The sequence below is a fragment of the Panthera onca genome, chromosome B3, assembly GCF_046562875.1.
Source record: "Panthera onca isolate mPanOnc1 chromosome B3, mPanOnc1 haplotype 2, whole genome shotgun sequence".
Taxonomy (NCBI): domain Eukaryota; kingdom Metazoa; phylum Chordata; class Mammalia; order Carnivora; family Felidae; genus Panthera; species Panthera onca.
The window spans coordinates 116472009-116476270 of record NC_138344.1 but is presented as its reverse complement, the minus strand read 5'-3'; the positions used below and the strand labels follow the sequence as shown (position 1 = coordinate 116476270).

Sequence of the window (4262 nt, the reverse complement as noted above, 5' to 3'; positions counted from 1 at the left end):
AAGTAAATGTAAGTTCCCATGCTGGTGTAAACAGATTCCTTTCTCCAAGGGGCTCTTTCCTCATGAGGCACTAAAATAACATCTTATGATAGCCTGGCTCCTTTGTCCTTTTCTGCCTTTACCCCATTAACTCCAGCAATAGGACCCCTTACAGAAGTAACCAGAAGTCAGTGTTGGGAAGTAAATGGGCAACTCTGAGCCCAGCACTGTCCACCTACCCAGGATCCCTCAGAGAATGGGTTCTGCAGAAAGCCTATTGCCATGAAGTTCTGAAACGCCACCCTTTGAGAGAGAGAGAGAAAGAGAGAGAGAGAGAGAGGGAGAGAGAGAGAGAGAGCATGCAAGTAGGGAAGGGGCAGCAAGAGAGGGAGAAAGAGAATCCTAAGCAGACCCTGCATGGTCAGCACAGAGCCCAATGTGGGGCTCAAACTCACGAACCATGAGATCGTGATCTGAGCCAAAATCAAGAGTCAGACGCTTAACCAGCTGAGCCACCAAGGCTCCCTGAGAGGGCACCCTTTTAAGCGTCAACATTTTTGTTTTCATTTTAGTCATTTGTGATGGGAATCTTCTCCAAAATACATTTCATAGTTTCTGGCTTTTGGAGCAGAATATTTAGAATATAATTAGGGCTTTTCTTGATGGGGTCACTTTATGGTAGATCATTTAAAACTTTTATTGGGAGCCAATATTTGTTCCGGGCACTATGCCAAAAGGATACGAACATGAATAAGACACAAACCCCATAGCAAAGACTTCACAGTCTAGTGGGAGAGACAGAGGACAAATCAACTCCTTACAAAACATCCTGATAATTAAATGGCTTGTGAAAAGCATTGAGAACACAGAAAGTAGCATCTAATTCTTCCCGACTTTCAGAAAGGGAAGTGTTGAGAGAGAAATCACTGTCAAAGATTAAGTCAAAAATGCTTCAGTTCCCAAATGGTGCCAATGAGAGAACAAGATTCCAGGCAAAAGGAAGCATCTTGCGTTGTGTGTTTTGAGATCGAACACCCCTGATAAGCCTTCAATCCATTATGGGTATACACTTTAAAACATATGACCTAAAATACAAACAACTTAAAATAGTATAATAGCTAAAAACTCCACCGTGCATATCAATGGTCCCTTGATATCCCAGCTGAGTAATTGCTTCAAGAGAGCTTTCCTTCTTCTCATCTCCTAACTACCATGCACACCCACTCAGAAGGGAGCAAACGCTTCAACTTTAACAGGTGGGAATAATTAAGTAATTCTAAAATTCATGTTTCATATTCAGAAAAATAGAAACTGAAATGGGAGAGAGAAAAGGAAAACTTGAAGGGCATAAATCCCCTAGGACATCTGAGATATTCCCTGGCTGGGAAATACTGAAAGATTTGAATTCTTTTTTTACTGTTTGTTCATTTTTGAGAGAGAGAGAGAGCGAGAGAGAGAGAGAGAGCAAGCAGAGAAGGAGCAGAGAGAGAGGGAGACACAGAATCCGAAGCAGGCTCCAAGCTCTGAGCTGTCAGCACAGAGCCCAACACAGGGCTCAAACCCACAAACCGTGAGATCATGACCTGAGCCAAAGCTGGATGTTTAACCGACTGAGTCACCCAGGCGCCCTGAAATACTTAAGGATTTGAAACATAACTTGGTTTGCATTTTTTTGGCTGGGTACAATATACTTTATTGATGGCACATGAAAAGGTAGGGCTCCCCAAGCCTCTCCACTTCTTCAGGGGGTCTGGGATGGAAACTGTGGAGGTTGGGAGAGTCTCAGTGTGTTGGGGGATGAGTTGAAGCAAGGGATCCCAGGCAGCCGAGGGCCTCCCTCTTCCTCTTCCTCTTCCTCTTCCTCTTCCTCTTCCTCTTCCTGGGGCTGGTGGTCCAGGGGCTCTTGGTCCTTGGAGGTCATGTGAGCCATAAGGTCCACTACTTGGTTGCTATGGCCAATTTCACTGCCATACCAGGAAATGAACTTGACAAAGCGGTCATTGAGAGCAATGCCAGCCCCAGCATCGATGGTAGAAGAGTGCGTGTCAATGTTAAAGTGGCAGGAGGCAAGCTGGTCCTCCGTGTAGCCCAGGATGCCCTTGAGGGGGTCCTTCAATGCCTGCTTCCCCACCTATTTGGAAGCTTTCTTCAGGCGGCGGGTCCAATCCACAACCGACATGTTGAGAGTAGGGACATGGAAGGCCATGCCTGTGAGCTTTCCATTCAGCTCAGGGACAACCTTACCTACAGTCTTGGTAGCACCAGTAGAAGCAGGGATGATGTTCTGTGCAGCCCCTCGGCTGTCATTCCACAGATTCCCAGAGGGGCTGTCCATGGTCTTCCGGGTGGCAGGGATGCTATGGACTGTGATCATCAGTCCCTCCATGATGCCAAAGTTGTCATGGGTGACCTTGGCCAGAGGGGCCGAGCAGTTGGTGATGCAGGAGGCATTGCTGACAATCTCGAGGGAGTTGTCATACTTCTCAGGATTCGCACCCATCACAAACATGGGAGCATCGGCAGAAGGGGCAGAGGTGATGATCCTCTTGGCCCCACCCTTCACATGAACCCCAGCCTTGTCCATGGTAGTGAAGACCTCAGTGGACTCCACAACATACTCAGCACCAGCGTCACCCCATTTGATGTTGGTGAGATCTCGCTTCTGGAAGACGGAGATGGGCTTTCCACTGATGACAAGTTTCCCGTTCTCAGCCTTGACTGTGCCATGGCATTTGCCATGAGTGGAATCGTACTGGAACATGTAAACCATGTGGTTGAGGTCAGTGAAGGGGTCATTGATGGCAACAATAACCACTTTGCCAGAGTTAAAGCAGCCCTGGTGACCAGGCACCCAACAGCCAAATCCGTTGACTCCGGCCTTCACCATCATGTCTCAGGGACGCTGCTGGCACTATACCAGAAGCATCTGTCTGTCCAAGAGGCAGGAGCGGAGAGCTTGGTTTACATTTTTAAATGATCTCTCTGGCAACACCAGTGTGGATGCGTTAAGGAGAAGTGAGGCTGAGCCAGAGAAACTAGGTTAAGTAACTGCTGTAATAGTCCCACCAAGAAATAAGAAGAGTCTACACCTGGGCAACAGCAGTGGCAATGGATTACTATTTCCAGTCAAGAGCAAGGATTTAGGAATTAAAACCACTTCATCTATAATTCTGTAAACACTGATCCACTGGGCCCACACCTGAAGCATGTAGAGCCGTTTGTCCTAAACTAACTGAATGGTCCCCATCTGTTGAGGGTACCAACAAGTATGACTGCTTATTTTTTTCTTTTTTAACGTTTATTTATTTTTGAGACAGAGAGAGACAGACATGAACGGGGGAGGGGCAGAGAGAGAGGGAGACACAGAATCGGAAGCAGGCTCCAGGCTCTGAGCCATCAGCCCAGAGCCCGACGCGGGGCTCGAACTCGCGGACCGCGAGATCGTGACCTGAGCCGAAGTCGGACGCTCAACCAACTGAGCCACCCAGGCGCCCCATGACTGCTTATTTTTAATCATGCTTTTGCCCTTGAGGCTCAGCAGCGCTCCTCAAAAAAGAAAAGTGGACGAAATTATTGATGGCTCTTCTGTCTGCTTATATGTGCTGTTTCTCACAGTGCTCTCAGTTGGGACCTGTCTTCGTTTGGGTTCCCTCAGAAGCAGACCCTAAGACAAGGATTCTAGGACAAGCCGTTCTTGGGCAGGGGGGAGGCGAAGGGAACACCGGTAGGAGCTAAGAGTACGTTATTAAGGCAACTACCACATGGATGTTTGTTGCTCACTGCTGCTGAGAAAACTCGGCAGCGAGCGTGAAGGACGTGCCTCAGAGTGACCCCACACAAGAGGGCATTTAGACACCAATTCACACACGCCGTTGGTTGAGCGCGGTTCCTGGGGAGAATTAACTCCCTTGTACTTCTGGCCTGCCATGCAAGCAGCAAAGTGAGCTCCAGCAGCAAGAGAAGATCCTCAGGCATAGAAATGCAAGTGCTACCTATAAGAAATCTTGAGGGGGGGCACAGGTGAGTGGAAAAGTGAGGGCACAGGGGCCAGAAATTGACAATGACTGCTGCCGCGTCTAGGGGGTTCCATTTAGAGAAAAGTCTGTACATTTCATGATTGTTATCCTCATGGCCGCCACATTTGATCACTTTAGAGTTCCCCAGATTCGCTCGGAGCTCTGTGGCCTCTCAGTGCCTTCCACTGCTGTCCTCAAACGCCAAATAAATGCAGGTCGTGATGGTTAATTTTCCATGTCAACCTGACTGGCTAGGAGGTGACAGAT

At 48.1% G+C, this 4262-nt stretch overlaps 1 pseudogene; it reads right to left on the bottom strand.

The window, feature by feature from the left end:
• Positions 1-1720: 1720 nt before the first annotated feature.
• LOC132668501 (glyceraldehyde-3-phosphate dehydrogenase pseudogene) lies at positions 1721-2866 on the bottom strand (annotated as a pseudogene).
• Positions 2867-4262: the final 1396 nt, after the last annotated feature.